General features: G+C 48.1%; 1 protein-coding gene across 5 annotated transcripts in view; it reads left to right on the top strand.

Moving 5' to 3' along the window:
• MITF (melanocyte inducing transcription factor) overlaps window positions 1-19,097 on the top strand; it is a 97,618-nt gene that overhangs the window by 20,855 nt on the left and 57,666 nt on the right. The window contains exon 1 of one of the 5 annotated variants that reach the window (XM_068694099.1): window positions 10,861-11,126. The exons of the other annotated variants lie outside the window; for them this stretch is intronic. The gene's annotated coding sequence lies outside the window, so the exon portion shown is untranslated. Of the gene's footprint in view, window positions 1-10,860; window positions 11,127-19,097 lie in introns of those variants that run through there. 5 annotated transcript variants of the gene reach the window in all.

The raw sequence follows: 19,097 nt of genomic DNA, 5'->3' as shown, positions 1-19,097 counted from the left end.
ATGTATTTGACACTGCCAGAATTTACAGTCCCACCAGAGGCTTGTGAAATAACTGTTATAACAAACATTCTGGGCTGTAACAAAGCTTGTTGACATGTACGGGTTACTGAAGGGTATTTCGGACTGGTGCTGCGAAGATGGCTTAGCAGGAAAAGGACTTCATGACTACTGCATGGCCCCGTGCGGACCATCAGCTTTTAAACAGAGACTTAAAAAAAAAAAAAATGTTAAAGAGGGGAAATGTCTTCAAAAAACGAGTACCAGAACATGACTTGTGGGAAGCAGAAGGATGAGAGTGTGCGTAAACCAGTTGTGAGTGTCGGAGGCTGGAGCTGTCCTGGCTGTTCAACTGACTGGGAAACTGTTGTGCTGTAGCCAGGCCCTGTAACTTGCAGTTTTTTTTTTTTTTTCTTTCCTCAAAATCTGAGGCTTTGACAGCTCTCTGCAGTTGCACAACAAGTAAAGGTTGCAATTATTCCCAGGTGTGATAACGCTTGCATGTGGTCACTTACAAATGAAGTGCTGTAGGAAGCCCTGGGAGTGCTGGTCTTCAGCTGGTGTCAGAAAGCTGTGCTGCTTTCAGCTGCTCAGAGCTTTAGCTACAGATTCAGAGGTGGTTTGCTCTGTTTGCCGGTCCCTTTTCTCACTAGGTCTCAGCTTAGTGCTGCGTGATTGTTCTTGTTCCATCTGCCAACACTTTGTTTGCAGCAATTATTTCTAACTACAGCCAGGGGTCCAGTTTTGCACAGTGCAATGGAGGCACAGCCATAGGAAAGTTAGGTTAGGAAGAGTGCTCTGGGCCACCGTGGCTGGCTTGGGAGGCACTGGAGATGCATCAGACAGAGCTGCTGCCCAGCTTGGCATAGTTCACAAAAATAAAACTCCTTCAAAAACCTGCTGATGTTAGAATGGGGAGGGAGGGAGTCGGTAATCAGCTTTCTACCCTACCAAAAGTTGTTTTTTCAGGTTGAAATAATGCAGTTAAAAGAAGTAGTGAAGCTAAACAATAACACTGTCTACTAAAAGATGGAAGTGAGGCTCTAGAGTTTCACTCTGTAGCTTAGGAAATTGAGACCAAGTTTCCCATCTCATTCAGTGCCCCATATGTGAGCCTTGCACTGCATTACTTTCCTCTGCAGGTATCTGCAGAAAGGTTTTGCTGCTCTTATGCGAGTCTGGTGTTGCCTGCAAGAGGGAGCAGAACATGGAACTCTATCTTATATTGAAGAGTAAGGACAGCTTAAACGTTTCATTAAACTGCAGCTCCCAATAGTAAGTGACAGTGTTTGAGCCAGCAAAAAAATATTCTTTAAGGCTGTGGTCTCCAGCCATCAACCTGTGGCTGTGCAGCCTGTTTCTGGGGGGGATCGGGCACGGCTGTGCCTCCTGCTGTGCTTCTTTCAGGTTTGGGTGCCCCCACACAAGGTGGGATGTTGCTTCTGGGCCCCGTGCTGGGGAGCACTGCTCCAGGCTCTGCTCCTGCTGTATGGGGGCAGCCTGGTCTTTGTGGGGCTGTGCTCGTACCTCGAGCTGGGGAGGCAGTCAAGTCAATACAAAACGCACTGAAAGTACCTGCCTGAGCTCTCGGAGCTGTTTCAGGTTACATAAACCAGAATTTAAAATAGTCGCTTTTTCACAACACAGAGCACGTGTTAGTGAAGATGAATTCTCAGCGCGGTGCCAGCAGAGTTACTTTAACAGATGCAGAGCTGCGCTACTAAGAATAGTTTCTGCAGTTATCTCCCCACACAAATTTTCTCCTCGGGCATTTGCAATGTGCTTATCTGCACTGCAGAAGATCGTCTGCATGCTCAGTTTTTTTTTTTGCAGAAACGGATCGGGAAGCGTTCAGAGGGTATCAGGAGCATGCTGCTCTGAAGCCGCACGGAGTTTCAAGCGATGAATCAGAATTCTGCATAGAAGGATTTGGATGCAAGCACAATAAGGAAGTTTAGCAAGAGTTTTTTATTCTTTTTTTTTTTTTTTTTTCATTCTTGCTTTGCCGTGGTAAACAGCAACGCTTGCTGGCAAGAGGGAGAATAACAGATTAATCTGCTTATTTCCAATTTGCAGCTCACGCCCAGCGGTCCTGCTCTCCTGCAGCTGTTTCCCAGTGCAGGATTTACCTGGAGGATAGGGAGGCGATGTCCCAGCACTACAGGCAGGCTCCTTACTAAGGTCACAGAGCACCAGAAGCCCAATCATGACTTTATTTGAATTAAGCTGAATTCTGAATTTTCCCACTAAAATAAAATGCTTTCAAAAGTGAATTAAGCAGAATTTGTTCCCGGTAAGCTCCCCAGACTGTCCTGAAACAAGAAAGGAGGCGTTAATTGAAGGTTGCCTTTCCTCGTTTGCTAAGCAGCACCACTTTTACAGGGTGTGAAGCTGTGGTTATTAACCATAGGTAATGAGGATGGAGTCGCTCATTACCAGCTGCTGGGCAGAGTAACTGCTGGCTGCTCTTGGTTGGAGCGGTGCTGCTCAGCGCCTCCTGCTCCAACCTGGGCATCTTCAGAGGAAACTCGCTGCTGGTGAGCACCTGTGAGGAACTTTACCTCTATTTTTACGGGGCCTGAAGGGGGCTGGTGAATGAGAGGAGGAGGTGTGGTAGCAGCATGTAGCTTGGTTTGCCATGGCCTCCTCTTGGGGTGTCCTCAGATGTGGCTGTGACCAGGGAAGGTGGGGGCTCTGCACCCGCTGTGGTGCTGTGGGGTTCTCTGCTTCCCCCTGCTTTCACCCAGTGACCCGTCCAGGGACAGCACTGCAGGGTGCTGGTGGTGTGGGTTTGGGGTTTTGTGCATGGCTTAGATTGTATTATCAGATTGTGGTGTTTTTCTTATGAAGACAGCACACCCGTAAGTGCTTAGAGGATTTTTTTCTTCTTTTTTTTGAAGTGTGAATTTCTTCAAGTGTTTGTATAAGAAGAGTTCAGGTAGTGATCAAGAGATAGGACAGCTTCTGTAAATCAAAAAAAAACCTTGGATATGAGATGCACTGTAAAATATTTAAATTTTTGTAATGAAACTTGAGGCTTTTTGCAAGTGCCATTTCTGTGTTAGGAAAAAAAGGTAGAATGATGTGAATTGCTTTATTCCTGGGAAAAATGCATTGCACGTGGTGTAATTCTCCTGTACAGTCACTGCCGCTGCATTGGTGCTGGGGGCTCGGCAGAGCTGGAATAAAATAACTCTGAAACAAGAGAGAAGCTGCTCTGTGATGGAGATCTCGGTGCCTGGGGCCCTAAAATGCGTCCTGGCGCTGTGAGTAGTGGGAAGAAGAGCTTCCCTGCTGCTTGGCTTGGGGAATTTCTTTCAATGTTCTTGGTAGTAGCTCTTGTGCAGGCTGGTGGACATGGTGTGACCTGGAGTGGCAGTTCTCTTCCTCCTGGTCTGACTTCTGGTGTGCCGGGATCACCAGCCACAGTCGGGCCAGCCTCCTGCCTGCCTCCCTACCCTCTCCCCTCCAAGGGTTTTCCTGAGATTTGTGCTTTTTAGCGGTTGAAAACTCAGCTTGAAACCTTCCAAATGGCTTGGGGACTTCTGCGATCCCATCAGAGCTGGGACCAGGAGCCTGCTGTGCTTGTAACCGGGAGCAGAGCCGGCCCCTGAAGGTCTGTAGGGCTTCCCCACTGAAACGGGGAGCAGGAATATTGGAGGCAAAGGCAAGCCTTTGGGATTTTCCATGTTCTTGCGCATAATTTAAAGCGGTGATTCAGGCAGCCGAGCAAGGCTGTTTATCTGCTCAGCTCTAGTAGAGGCGTCGTCTCCTCCTGGGTGCCAAATACTTCTGGGGATACATGAGATGGGAGAAGCCAATGTGGTCCTGCTGGAAACCTGAGAACAATTTTGGTGGTTTTTAAAAAAAATTCATAAAATTCTGGTAAGTTTTGAGTTTGCTGAGCCAGTGCTGCCACTTCTACCTCGTCGAAGAGAGTAGGGCTTATAACAAGAGTTTGGGAGCAAGCCCGCAATCAATGACTATTATTGTTTAAGGACAGCTTTTCTCGTATTTCTGACTTGGTATTTTTGGCTCCTCTGGAAGGTTCCCGTGCGTGATTTTCTCCCTGCAGTAGCTGCGGTAACCCGTAATCACGGAGCGCTGCGTGCTGTAGGGCTGAGATAAGTGTTGAAAATCTGCGTGTTTTTGTGAAACGCGATACCAATGTAATAACTTACGGAGATCAGCTATAGATTAGCAAATCCTCGGTGAGTCAGACGTTCCCCTTGCTGCTGTCTTCCCCAGCATGTCACAAACATTTAGGAAAGCTCATTCATCCCAGATAGGCGTGAAATCCATCTTTGATGCGCAGGGCTGTGACTCAGGGAGTGGGACACAAAGGCCACTCGGTGTAATGCCTGCTGCTGTGCTCTTGCCAAATGCCTGGAGCAGAGGGGGAAATCTCTGCTGCCGGAGTTTGTTTGGAAGATGCTTTGAAGATTATGGATCTCCTGCCTGTAACATACCCCAATTAAATGTGATTAGGAGCGTTGTAAGTAATAGCTCTGCTATGAGGATGAAAAGAGGATGAGAACGATGAATAGCACAGGATGTGAAGGTGTTGGTCGGGTACATGAGGGAAGGAAGGCAGTGGGGTATCTGGCTCTTGTTGCATAGGAAGTGAAGAGGCAGGGAAGCACCAGGCTGTCCAGCCTCACAGGGACATTGGCTGGGGGTTTGTAGAGCAGGCGTCAGGAGCTGGATGGGATCTGATGCCAAGGTGAGTTTCCCACTTAACCTCCTTGCTCTGTCTTCAGTCCCTCTTCTTGCTGTTTGTGCCACTGGCTCCTGATTGCAGAGCAATTAGGTACGTCAGATATATCCTTAGCCTCGAGAACTTATCACTTATCCTGTCACATCCACCCTCAGTCCCTCAGACCCCAGCAGTCCCACTGCACACCCTGTCCCTTGCCTCCTCTACCTGCTCCTTCACCCTGCAGGGCTCCCTGCCTTTTGCCTTCTCCCCTTCCCACCTCTGAGGTCAGACTTCCAAACTCACCCCCTGTTACAGCACATCTGCTTCTCCTGAAGCTGTGCCTGTCATCCACCTGTCCAACAGAGCACTGCTTCATGATCCTCAGCCTCACAATCGTTATTAAAATGGCCTTATTAACGAGCTGCCCTGTAAATGGAGGGGCTGGCAGCATGCTGGTGCCACGTTCCTCGGGCTGCCTCAGTGGTACCCAAGATGTGTTTCTGTGCTGTGTCAGTCCCTGATGATCCTCCCTGGGTGCCTCCTGCTCCAGCTTCTGCTATGGCAGGGCCAGGTCCCTGCTGCCCTCGTGCAGCCCGGCAGCGTGGGGCCGATGGAGCAGCTCCGTGTTCTCACCTGCTGCGTTTTGGGCAGCGTTGATGTTCCTGCAATTTGCACTGGGTGGACAAACAGGCCGCCTATTGCTACCGTGATTGCCCAGGAAATGTTCTGCCAGCTCCACCCCTGTTTCCTGATGTGCAGCATTTCCCTCTGATCCGCTGCTGAGCTGGGGAGAGGAGCGAGACCTGGGTGAGTCCCGGCGTGGTGCTTGCACAGCAGGTGGCTGTCCTTAGCGCTGCGCCCGCCTTGCTTTCTGTCACTGCCTCCTTCTGTCCCATCCCTTCAGTTCTCTGGGCTCTCATTTCTCTTGAGAGCATCTCCTCAGTCTTACTAGCACGACTTTCCCATCTACACCTCTTCTGTTCTTTCCTTCAAGGACTTCAGCAAGGGGGCAAGCTGGCAGGTGAAGCCGGGATGCTCCTGAGATGCTGCCACAGGGCTTGTTGCAGCAGTGTTATGCAAAATCTGTTCCACTCGTAGAAAAGGAAGGGAAAGGTTGTGTGGAGTAGGGCTGGGGGAGGAACAGAGGGAAGACTGCTGGCTACAAAGCTGTTACGGGTGAAAGCTTCTGCCTGTCGGTCTTTTTGCATCAGAATGAATTTACCGCTGATTTTAGTATGGGAAAGGTGTAGCTGAGTATTCCTCCTTCCTTCAAAGGGAGGAAGAAATGAATGGTAAGAAGGACCTGAGTGACTTTTTATATTGTTATTAAAAAAAAAAAAAAAACTCTTGGCATCTGTTGGAAGGGCTGCTGGCTGTCTCTGGGCACACTCCTGCCTCCTCCCATGCCCCTTGCCTCGTGCATTTTCCATCAGAAGTTCTCTGGGACACGGGCAATCACGTTTGCTGCTCCTGTCGGGCTGTCTGTACGAGATGCAGGTTGATGTTGGCTGTTCCCATGTCCTGTGGCATCACAAACAAGTGATGTGGCAGCTGGAGGTGTGGGGTATGTATGAGTGAATGTGCAGAAATGAGCTGTTTGGAGGTCGGGAGAGAGCATTGCTACCTGAGCAGTGGGTAAAATATCCACTGCTGCTCCATGAAACGGAGCAAAATGGAATGTGCTGGATTTTATTGCTGCTGTCTGGGTTCATAGCAGGGAGCCACTGAGCAGCTGGCTTGCTCAATGCTTTCACATGCACCGGTAGCTGAAGGCAGGTTCACAAAACCTTCACCCATGTGAACACTTAATTCATTTCTCTCAAATGCATGCAGGTAGCATGAATGAGTATTTTTGACCTTCACCAACTTTTGACAGAGTCTGGAAGCTGTAACAAGAGCTCTGCAGCACGTCCAGTTTGACCTAGGCCCCTCTCTGCACCTCCTCCATCGCTGTAAGAAACGCGTGGTTTCTTTTTGCAATGTAAATACTTCGGGAGAACATAGTTTCCACCGAGAAGTTATCTAATTAAAAATATTAGGAGCTGTGTTTATTTATAACATCTATGAATAATTATTACTCAGAAAGTCCGAGCGTTATTTTCTCGGGAAGTCCCTCATTAGAAACTCTGCCTCATCGGGGCGAGCTGTGCTCTTACTTAACCAGTTTCGGTTCACATCTGGGTACGGCTGAGGAAAATCTGCAGAGGCAAATCTCCCAGGCTGCAAATTAGAGAGCAGCTCTCCCCGTGTTACCTCCTGTCATTATCGTGCCTCCTGGCGTGGAACCTGAGCCCAGCAGCTTCTGCAGGTGTCCAGGGTGGTCCTGGTGGTGCTGGCAGGGGGCAGAGAGCAGTGTGGGGAGGACCTGGGGGTTTCTTGATGCCGGAGCTCCTCCAGCTTGCCGTGTCCCTTACGGCAGGCTTCGTACCCTCGGCAGAGCCCTGCTTGGTTTACGCATCCAGCCAGTTGGCCTCTTGCCAGTTTCTCCAGAACAGGGCCCGTTGTTTGTGCTTGGACAACAGTGGCTGTGTTTGCTAATTTAAAAGCGCCCTCCTCGTTGGTCCTGCTCTGCTGATGTGGAAGCAGAAGCAGGATGGGGAGCTGCTAACCCTCAGGTAGCACGGGTTGGCAGCAGGCTGGAGCAGAGCCGTGTCCTCAGCACATTTTGGAGTGGTTTCATCTGATGTTAGCATCACCAAGCAAAGCTCTCCCGTGAGCTGCTGACAATGAGGCTTTACCACCAGATACCGAGGACCACAGCCCTTCCCCCTGCTCAGACAGAGCTTGCTGGGCACTGCAGCACGGTGCCACTGCCACCAGGGATGTTTGGTGGCTTGGGACTGCTCAGCGCCCAGTGCTGGAGCCGTGGGCCTGGAGAGCTGCAGCAATAACCCAGAGGACAGGCTGCTGCTCCTCCGTACGGCACTGGGGAAGGAAGCTGCTGTCTGTCTGTCTGCCCACAGAAGGGGCCCAGAAGTGGTCGTGGTCCCTTACATGGGTCCCTTGCCCTGGGAGTGAACTCGGCCTTCTGCAGGCCGTGATTCAGGTTTGTTGTAAACCACCACTTGTGGCTTTGACCTTTCCTGAAGCAGAACAAAACCAATGGCCTTTGGGGTTTCTCGTTCTTACTTTCTCAATTCTGGTAGTCCTTCTGTGAACTGGGAGGAAACTGTCAGGATTTTGCAAACTGCCCGGTCTGGGATGAGCGAGCACACGTTTGCGGCAGGCCACAAGCTGGCTTTGATCCTGCGAGGGGGTGAGGAGCGGCTCTGACCTCTGCCACTTTGCTTTTTATCCTTTATCAGACTACCCCTGTGGCCACAGCCCAAACCAGCCGTGATGTGTGCGTGTAGCTTACATCTCACCATGGTTTACACGTGCCTCGTTTACTAGGGCTTGCTTGCTGCTGTGCCTAGCAGTGGGATAACTAAACTCAACGTGAGGGCTGTACTGCTTGACACGGCTGCTGTTGAAGCCTTGCTGAGCTCCTGTCCTGGAAGAGAGAGGTGTTCCCATGTGGTCACTTCATTTAACCATGTTCCATCGTGCAATTAAGGAAAACTTGTCAACTGAATTGGAAGCGAGGGCTTGATTGCTTCAGGATTTGTCTTGTCTCTGAGTAAATGACTCACTCTTTCCTGTTGCCGTCCCCCACCCCGCCCCACGGTAATCAAATTTAAGCAATGCTGTATTTGCATCGAAGATCTGGGCTTCTGCAGCCTGTAATGAAAGAGCATCAAATGATGTCTTGGTTACATCTCTTAGTTATAATGAAAGCTCGGTTGTTCCACAATAGCGGCATTTTGTCTTGGTTTAATACAACCAGCGGCATGTGAAAAATCTCCGTGGTGCTAATGCTGATCCGTCTGTTGGGGTGCTGCTGTTGGAACAGCCGTGTGCCTAATGGTGGTTTAGATCTGAGCTACCAGTAAGCAAGTGTTTCCTTATAGTATTTTTCTTTTAGTCATGTAAAAAAGCTGATGACTTCCCGATAGAGAAATGGCTTTGCTCGCTGTCCTTTCTTTCCTCTTCCTCGGTTTCTGTCTGCTGTGAGAAATACGAAAATGCAGGAGGAGGATTTGGGAGCTTGGTGGCCGGCTGGGCAGCACTGGATGTGAGTACCTGCAGGCCAGATGAGGAATTTGTTTGATAAAGGTTTTCTTTTTCTCCTCTGCCCCCTCCCCGAAGCGTTTCAGTTGATCTCATGAAGTTGTCTCCCTGTAACCTCTGGGGTTGCTCACATCCTGTGATTATCCGGGCTGCAGGAGCATCACTCGTTGTTATTGCAATAATACAACTGCTGCTGCTTCAGGTGACTGGATTTGTTCATCAGCTGCTCCTAAGAAGCACTTGGTGGCTGCATCCCACAGCCATCTGTCCTCGTTTCTTTTATATTTAGGGAAGGTGAAGGAGAGGTACTGAGTACTCTTGAGATGGATCAGGGGTGGTCTGGGCTGTCTACTTTGAGGCTCTGAGTTCTGGCCCCAAACCTTTAAGGCTTTTTGTCTTCCATGTGGATGCCCAAGTCCTGCTCGTGTTGTGTGCAGCCCATCTGCCCGAGCCTGTAGGGGGAGAAAGGAAAGATGAAGAGAAAGGAAATTCACCAGCAGGCACTCTGCAGGCCTGGCTTTGCCTGCTGAGGGTGCGTTCATCTGGGCCAGGCTGGCTGGTCCCTGCACCCTCCTGAGGTTCAGCTGCTGCTGCTGGAAGGTGTTACGTGGCTTGGGGACAGCTGCCCTTTGGGAGCGATCTCTTCTGCCCTCAGCAAGAAGTTCCGCCTTGTTTCTGCCTTGGCAATGCAGTAGTGAATGAGCTTTTATTTTAAAGTGTGTGTAGTTTGCAAGAAGGATGCTGGAAGTGAGGTGTTTGGTATGGCAGCGAGCTCTGAGTGGAGATCAAGCAGCTAAATTGCTCGTCCCTTCTTCATCTCCCAGAATTTGGATGCTGTTTGTTGTCTCTGTCCTAAGCCTGGTTGACTTTGTCTCCATGTTTAAAATAGTATTTGATCTTTGCATTTAGCCAGCAGCAGTGCAACTGAAATCAGAGGCAAGTGCCAGGACGCTGGCATCGCCCCGCAGTCACTGTTTGATGTGATGAGCAGTAACCAGAGAGACCCCGAGTGTTGTCCTCAGAGGTTTTGAGAAGCCTTGCTGTCAAGACACAAGTGGCTTGAATGACACGGCCAGATGGGTGCCGTGCTCAAGTGGCTCTGACACTGCCGGGTAATTACATAGCTGAGGGCTTAGTCACCTTGCAGATGAAGGTTTTTTCTTTTCTTTAAGTTTTCTAAACGAGACTCACTGATTTGTTCTAAAAAGTATGAAATACCGCTTATTTTTAAACCCATGGAAACAGTTACTTCAAAATTTCTTAATGTCTGTCTGCCTGTTGACCTGAAATTGCTTAGGAGCTTGGGGATGCACCGAGGTTGCTCTCCGAAACAGACAGCGCAAGCCGCCCTCTGCCCCGGCCAGTCAGTGTGTGTGTGTTTGGTTCCTTTAAAGTGCTACAAGAAGCACAAATATAGCTGGAGTCACGGACAGAAATAAACCTGACATTATTACGTGAGGTTTGGACGCGGCTCTGCCTGGGGTGCTTTCATAACTCGGACGTGGAAGATTTTTAAGCGGACTCTAAAGTTCACGCGCTGCACCGCTCGGTGCCTGCGGGCAGCAGCCTCTGGGCACAGCTCTGCTCCCTGGGCTTTGTTTGCATCCTCCTCGGAGCCCTGCTACCCCGGGAGGACACGACTGTGCTGTTCCCCGTTGATGCAGAAGCAGCAGTTGTGCACGGCCTAGCTACCAGCTGCAGATGTGCTCCTTGTACAGCAAGGTCAAAATCACACTGATTTTTGCAACTGACTCTAACTGCTACCTTACTGAAGCACTTTTTGCAGCTCTTCTCCCTCCCCTCCTGCGCTGAGATCCTAAATTTAGCAACCCAAGAGCCCGAGGGTTTGCATTGTGCTGTGAATTTGTCACAACTCATTTCATTCGCATTCTGCTGATCCAGACTGCTGGATTGCTGTTCCCGTTCCTCTGCTTGCATTTTAGGGAGCCGCTGGCAGCTCGCCGCCAGGCTTTGACCACTCCACTGCTCCGGCTCCCCAGCGCTGCTGCTCGCTCTGGTTGTGTGTGCAGGATCGCAAGCTGCAGCCCTTTCTATTTTAAGCCTCCCTGGCATGCTGCAGCCTTTCCAGAACATGATTTGCACTCTTAGGGAAAATGAAAGATGCATCCAACAGAAAGGAGCAAGCTTGCAGACGTTTGGATGTACATCAAGTTTCCTTGAGGCATACCTTAAGAGAAATGCCTGCCGGCTGTGAGTTATGCCTGCTCGAGGACTCGTAGCACTTATAGAAAATGAGCAAGGAGATTCTGACGGATTCTGCCTAATGAAACCTGTAATTTTTTCTTAAATTTGCTTGAAGGTAATGAAACGGTCGTGGGTACTGGTGCTGATGCAGAGCAGCGGGATGCTAGAGAACCGTGTGTGCGTGGTGCTGCGTTAGAGCAGAAGTGCTGGGGGCTGACGCAACAAAACTTTGTTTCGGGTGGGAGGGGGTTCAGCAGCCGTTCCCTTACAGGCAGGTTTCGTCTGTTAGCTTTTTTAAGAAGGCATTTTGGGAGCTTGGTGTCCCCAAGCTGGGCATGCTTGATGAGGACAGAGCACATGTGCGGGGTCGGTGCTTTCTTACTAGCTGGCTTTGGCTAACCTCACGTTAGTATCTGTCACCGTTACTAAAACCTTACATGACATCTCTATTTAATGCCACTGAAAGGGCTTGGGCAGCAGGATCATTCGGCTTCTGAATAGCCTGTTCTGTAGCGTACAGACAACTTAGTTACAAGGAGTAATGAAGAATGGGATACCCAAGGCCCTGCGGCAAGCCTGGGTGTCTGCATCTCTCCCTGTGCTTCCTCGTTGTGCATCCCCCATGCCGTGGCTGAAACTTTGCTAACTTGGACCAATAAGACATTTTCCCATGCTTTTAAGCATAGGGTCGGTAATTTAAGAGGCAAAGACTAAGGGTCAGTGTTTCTGGACCAAGTGCGGAATCACAAAATAGTTCAGGTTGAAGGGGCCCCTGAAGGTCACCTGGCCCAGCCCCTTGGCTCAGCATCCCGGAGGGATTTTGGACGAGGCCCCAGGCAGCCGTCAAGCACCGCTCAGCTCCCGGGGGTCATTTGTGGCAGCAGCAGGCAGTATTGATCCCTGTATAGGTGCCCTGAGGGTTGTATTAATCATCCACCATATGTGGTTTTGCATGCTGACCGCTACCTTTAGAGCCTGACAGGCTGTCCGGCTTTCCCCACACCGTGTGGTTTCGCCGTGTAGCTCCTGGCTCCCCCTTTTTGGCCACAGAGCCGCTCCTGGCAGGCTCGGTGAGGCACCGTGCACCGAGCAGCACTGGCACGGAGCTGGCCCATCCCTCCCTGTGATCCTGGCACAGACTGAGCAGGTGCTGGGATCAATATTTACTGCCCGAGGGCGTTGTGCTCCGCTCTGTGTGCACCTGAGGAAGGCAGCTTGGCCACGGCCGTGTGTCTTTGCACCTGAGCACATTTGGGAGCTCTCGGGGCACCTCGCCTGCAGCTGGCAGCCTCCGGAGCAGCCTGTCCTATCCATAGGTGCAGGCAGGGTGAGGAGGGATCGATTCCTGCAGATGAAATTAATCGCTGTGCAACTTCTCACGTTCCCGTTTCTCAGTGTTGTCGCTGAATATTTTCCAGGACCTGTTTTTTTCCGGTAACAGTTTTCTGCCTGGAAAAGCTACGGGCTGGTTTTCGTTGCTGCTCCTGCCTGAACTGCAATATTGTGAGGAAAAACTCAGCTACGTTTTTAGAACCTGTGGCTGATTACGTTTTCAGCAACAAAGATTTTTTTTCTTCAAGTGCTAACAAAATATGTGTGTGCACTTAAGCTCTGTTGGAGTGCGCGGAGATTAAGGCAGCTATAAATAGCATCTTCCATGACCCTGCTGGAATTTTCTTTAAGCTTGGAAACACTGAAGTGTGTGTTTTGTCAGATTTGAATCATGAACCCTGAAGAAGAGCTAATGAGTTCTTGCTTCTCGGCCCTAATCTCCAACCAGCCTGCTCCATGTGCGAGCAGCAGGTCAGAGGCTGGAGCTGCAGCCAGGTCCCGGCTGCCTCACCTGATTTGGTTTGTTTGCTTCACTCACCACGACATTTTCTGCCCCAGTCGGTGTGTTTATGAAAATAATTAATTTCAACCCGTTTTGACAAACCCACGCCACCCGTGCAATGGTTGCGGTGGGTGACAGTCCCCAAAAACGTACTGCGTTTGCTGCACTACTGCACTGCACTTCAAAAATCTGCATCTCACAGCACTGCAGGGTGCTGCAGGGAAGGTGAACTGCATCCCAGGCAGACCCAGCATAGCTGTACGGGATTCTCCCCTCAGACCTCGTGTAAATCACCCTGCTGAAATTAAAACCTTTCTCTTGTTACCTTGCTTTTCCTGACAGCTTATAAAGAGGTGCAGCTGGGGCTAAATGGTGAGCTGCTGGGACAAAAGCCATACCCTGGGCTACCTGTCTGGGAGGTGATGTGCTTCTGGAGAGTTGGTGGCAAAGTATTTCCTTGATTTTTGGGGCTGAGATTTGGTTGTGGGCGTCCCCAGGTGTTCAGCACCCGAGGCCACCGAGCTGCCTGCTGCTGCAGCTTGCTCTGGCACCCTCAGCCAGTCGTGTTATATTGCCTCTTTTGATGTAGAATTTCTCTCCGAGTGTATTCTTGCTTATGCTCCAGTAGGTTGTTTTTGTAATAAGCTGAATTCTTGCTTCCAAAATATGTTTAAAATTTGTCTTCCATTTCTGGATTAAATGGTACTTAAAAAAAAAAATAAAAAAATCCCCTGCTTGACGAGCTCTTGTTTGGCATGAAGGAGAACACTTAAAATTCCTCATAAACGGGCTTGAATAGCTCGCTAATCTCACCTAAAGGCTGGCTGAGAGCGCCAGCGCTGTTCTCTTGCTTATTTTCAGTAGCACAAACAGCGAATGTGTGCAGAAAAGGTCCCAGCGGTATTTATTGTAGAAAATGGGTAAAAGGGCACGGGCTGCCTCGCCTAAAGGTCAGGCTGTTGAGGTGGATGTTGCTGGTTGTGTGTCTCCAGCCTGGCAGAAGGAGCTGTCGGGTCCCTGGCTGTGGTGCCAGCAGCCCCCAGCCCACCCCCGGCAGGAGCTGGGCACGGGGCCACCCCGGCACCTTTGTCCTAGCCTGGCTCCTGCTCCTCCTGCAGCCTTCCTCTTCCCTTCCCGCACGCGTTGGGTTTTTGATGGACGTGTCAGTCGTCCTCTTTGCTGGCTGTTCCGTTTTTCATAGAAGCCAGTCGTACCCCGATAACTCTATGTCCGTGGTGAGTAACGGAGGCGTCATCCCTTGCAGTGATTCACTCGCAGGTTCCCGTACTGCAGCTGCTCGGCCACTTGTGCTGCTGGTATCTATCAGTGTTCCTCAGACCAGCACTTAGACCTGATTTTTGTAGTTTCAGTAGGGTTATTGTGGTGCTGGGACAGCTGCTGTTGCCTTCCCTGATCGATGACCAAAGTGTGCCCCTGCCCCTGGTCCCAGCGATGCTCTAGGAGCCTCCTGGGAATTGTTCATCTTTGAAACTTGCAGCTAAAATAATGTTGGTGCTATTTAAAGACCACTCTTAACTGCTTTTTAAATTATTTTTGAGGAGATTTGCAAAAACTATGCAGGCTTAACAACTGGTAACTCAGGATTTATCTGTCCTGCTGCATTTGCCTCTGGTACGTAAAAAGATTAAATACCACGCTTCTGCTTTTCCATTTTGCAACTTATTTCCAGGTAAGCTTCTCATCACAGCCTCCTCAAGATGTTTGCTTTCCACGTACACACTTATTGGTCTGCTTTTTTGGGAAACGTGTGTGCTTTGGTGCCTCAGCAAGAGTTACAGGAACAGCGCATCTCATAAATGAGCGAAAGCAAACAAGCAGGCTTTGACTCTTAAGTAAGTCAGTTGCAAAAATCCGAGTCCTGAAAGAGATGCCTGAGGTCACTGGGTCCAGTCCTTTGTCTTAGACGTGCCTGTCATATCCTCTCTGGGCTGCTGGAGTTATGCAGGCAAAGCTTGCCTAACAATCCAACTTCCTATTTTGTAACAGTCATTATTGTTAGCTCTTTCATGGTGGCATTGTTCAAATAACCTAAAAAAGAAAAAAAAAAAGCCCTCAGAAGAACAAGAGGATGCTTTTTGCTGGCTTAGTTGCTTCCTGTAGAAATCCTTCATTGTGATGCTCAGGATTATTCAGCGGCCGTCAGCCTGGTGGCAGAAATAGAAATTAATCCGTTAAAAAACCCGGGGAGCTCCAGGATGGGAACAGGGTGAAAAAGCTCGGGCACGGTGCTTTGGACATTCAGTGGCACCGAGTCACTTTCAGCAATGTTAGCTGGGCTGACAGAGACCCCAGCCCCGGTGGTGCTGTGGCTGGGTCTGAGGCCAGCGAGGCTGAGCCCCTGCCTCTGCGGGTCCTGTGCTAAAGGGGTGCAGCAAAAGGCACGGTGGGCTCCCTGATGGCAGGGGGACTCACAGCCAGTTGCTTTTGTTGTACCGAGCAGTTTCTGTGAGTGATTTCTCATTCTACAGAGAAAATCTGATTTTTTGGCAAAGGGTTTTTTTGTGGTGGTTTTTCCGTTTTTTTTTATACATATTTTTTTATTTTCTTTCTTGCTGTTGGTGAATCAGTTCAGGGCTTGTGCGAGGGAAGGGTTTTTTTTTTTGTCCTGCTGCTCTCACTCCATGGTAGCAGCTTCATATCATCTCCCTCTTCTTCTTGCTATCCCCGCTCACCACCTGCTTCCCCCGTGTCTGTGCTGGGGTTCAGGTTTGTGTGACAATGGGAATCTGTTTAGATTTTTTTCCCCATTATTAAACTCTTCCTCAGCATCTACAATGGAATTTATAAAGCACAAAATCTGACCATTTAACAACATTTTGGTAAGGGCTGCCCTTCCCAAGAGCCCACAATGGCTCCTCACCATGTTCACACACAGCCCCGAGACCGGTGCCTGCGCTCGCGTGGGAGGTGGCACCAGAGGCGTGCAGGAAAACCTTCGGGCGAGCGTGTTCTTCACAAGCATTTCAACTTTTTTTTTTGGTTTTGTTTAGTAATAAAAGGAACAAAGCTATTATTAGTGACCATGGGCTTGGAAGTTTGCTAGAGCAGCAGTAGTTACTCATCTGTTTTCGTTTGCAGAAGTCCTAGGGCAGGCAGGCAGATGCAGCAGTAGCAGTGCAGTTGGTTTGGGGCAGCCGCTGCTCGCTGCCACCTTTCTGTGCAGACCTTTGGTTCTGCGGCCACCAGGAGCACAGCTGCTCCCTGCGAGCTCTTGCCTTGCTGGATCACAAAGTAAAAGGATGAATTCCTGCGGTAAGTTTCTGTTCCTTTCTCTTTTCTGAGCGTTGGCGGTGTTGTACAGAGCAATGTGTTTGATTTCTACCCTGGCCCAGGTAGGAATAAAATTTCAAAATGATCTGATATAAAAACACCAAACCAACCCAAAACCAACCCACATGTGTTGGTAAATGGTTCCTTGCTCCTTTGTTTCTTCTGTGCAGAAGTCGAACAGGCGCACACGCAGCCTTTCCATGTGCTTTAATGTGCAGCCAGTTTGGTTCCATGGTTCGTGCTATTACGAACGCTGTGAGCTGATACATATCCACATGTAAATCAGATGTACGAACATAGCTGATGCTGCCTGTGTTGCAGATTTCATTTGCCTTGCGATTGCTGTTTCAGTGCACTTTTCTCAGACGTCGTGAGGGCAGGGGAGTTTTCAGTGGAAAACAGTGTAAGAAGTGAAATGAAATAAGCCTGTTGATGGCTTGGGTTTGGGACCAAGTTCCCAGTTACTTGGATACGATGCGCTGAAAGTATGCCTGAGTTTGTTTTGTAATTAAATGCTCAGGGGAAGTTTTCTGTTTAATAAATATATTGAAATCCTTCACCAGTTAAAAGTGTGATCTTGTAATTTGACTTCAAATCTGAAGGTTGCTAGGACAAACATCATGAGAATTACATCTTGAATAAGTGACAAACTTTCTCAAAGAAATTCCAGAGATTGCTGTTTGTTAGATCCCTGTTTGTTGAAGATACTGGCTTAAATAAATGATAGGAAAAACATAAAAGACCTAAAAGGAAAGCAGGGATAGAGAATGAAAACCCCTCTTTGGGCATGGAGGTCTGTTGGGATGGCTGAGCAACAGCATAGGAAGTTCCAAATATTTTTCTAGTGTCTGAAATGATATTGTCTGTGGTTTTTAGATAATAGATAAGCAGGGGAGGAATAATTGAGCTGCTTTATCAGGCTGCCTACAGAAACTCGAAATTTGGCATGATAATTGAATAAAAGGTCTTATCTTTATTTATGGTTGTTAATGGTCAGCAACTGCCATTTAAGAGTATAGATGGTCATATAAGAAATGTATGCGTTATTTTTATTAAAATTGTAAATATCTTTTTTCCTGCATTGTTCTACAAATATTTTTTCAAAAAACATACCTTCTCTCTTTGCTACATGAAATAATATTTTGCTTTCAGATGCCAGTATTTTGGGAGTGGACTAATAGAATAGGGAAAATGTTACACTTGGTGATCTGTTTATACAGGGCATTTAACAGGGTTTTATGTTTCTAGGAGGCTTTTTTTTAGTCTTTTTTTCCCCATTTTTTATTTTTTTTCTTGTAAATAAAAGGTTTTGGAAGCACGATGAAGTATGTAGACATAACAGTTTGAAATGAACTGCCACTAAAAGGTACGGAGAAACCTTCACACTCCTGATCCTGGGTTCTGCATGTAGAACTTGAGTCTGCTTGGTTTTCCTCTATGGCAAACAAATTTTTGAAGTTTATTTTGGCAGCAAGTCATTTCCCCCATTATGTTAAATAGGAGTGGGAGGATGTTTCCAAGCAGCATGTTGTTTTATTGCTATGCCAGAAATTCAATTTTAGATCCATTTTCTGTAGGTACTGTTTTTTTTTTTTCCTTGTCTTCTTCCCATGCATCTGAAGGTCCCCAACACCATTAGAAACAGTTACAATCATCTTTTTTAATTACAATGGGGAAAATATATGATTTGGCCATTGTGTCTTGGAGTGTGTTGACTGATAACGCTTTTATGCACATGAAATGCTACCCAGTACAGCAATGTGTGCAGGGTGGGTTCCACCTTGTATCTGCAAATGTGATTTAGAAGCTCCAAAGAGTTTCATTGCATTCATTCTTGAATGAACAATTTAGAAAGCAGCAGTTACCTGCCATTATCAATTTTTGTTTGCTTCTCTAGAGGTGATGGATAACATTACAGAAAAGCTCTTGCATGTCGCTTCTTGAAGGGTAGTACTCTAGTGGTTTATAAAACGATGCTGCTGTTGAACAATGCAATGCAAAAGTGATTCCTTAAAGGAATACTGTAAGAGTTCTCAGAAGTCGATGAGCTTTCTAGGGTATTTTTTTGGCCTGGTTTCGTTTTGTGGACATGACTCTCTGCTCATCTTCATCAAGCTTCCTTGGAAGTGCCCTGGACTTCTCGATGAGGTCAGTCAGACCAGACGGGAGTTGTTCCTGCTAGTTACACTTTGGTACTTGCACATGGGCAGGGAAGGAGCTTTTCAACCTCTCAAACTATGACCTGTCACTGGAATGCTTTTTGTTGCCCTTTTTAATGGCATTATATTGAGGTTTTCCTTAAGCAAGGAAGGATACAACTTACCTGAAGTGATAGCCGTAGCCTGGTTGTGTTGACTGGGAGGCAGCAGGGGTCAGGCTTCAGTGCCTCCCTCGCTGGTGCTTGCCAGTGCTTCATTTGTAATCCTTTTCTGGGCTACTGCAGGACCAAAGGTTTTGATCCATTTTGGGAAAAAACAAACAAACAAAAAAACACACAAAAAAAACCAGCCTTTTGTCTGTGAAGTGAGTTACTCTGCCTTTAATTTGCAGGATCCAATTTACCTGTTGCCATTTCTGCAGAGGTAAGTGCTGGGCTGGACGTTGGAACCTGCTTTTTGCCTAGGGCCTTTTTGCTGTTTTTTCAGGGGAATGTTTGAATCCCAGTCTGTAAAGATTTAATGTGCTGGCTCTTTGTGGTAGTGTTAAATGCTTGTTTGATTTTTAAACCTCATATGTAAGCATTCAAGCACTAAAGACTTCAGTTTCAAACAACTTGTCTATGGATTTAATCATTAGAACATAATAGTGAGTGCATTGATCACCTTCATTTTTTTTCTGCAACATAACATTTCCAATTTAACATTGTGTATCTTGTAGAATCCTTTCTGCTTTCTCCCAAATGTTTTTAAAAAAACAATTTTAGCAGCATGAACTAATGTAATTGTCTTTAGAAAGTGCTTG

The sequence above is a fragment of the Anas acuta genome, chromosome 11, assembly GCF_963932015.1.
Source record: "Anas acuta chromosome 11, bAnaAcu1.1, whole genome shotgun sequence".
NCBI lineage: Eukaryota > Metazoa > Chordata > Aves > Anseriformes > Anatidae > Anas > Anas acuta.
The sequence above is the reverse complement of the archived record's forward strand: the minus strand, read 5'-3'. Positions and strand labels throughout refer to the sequence as shown.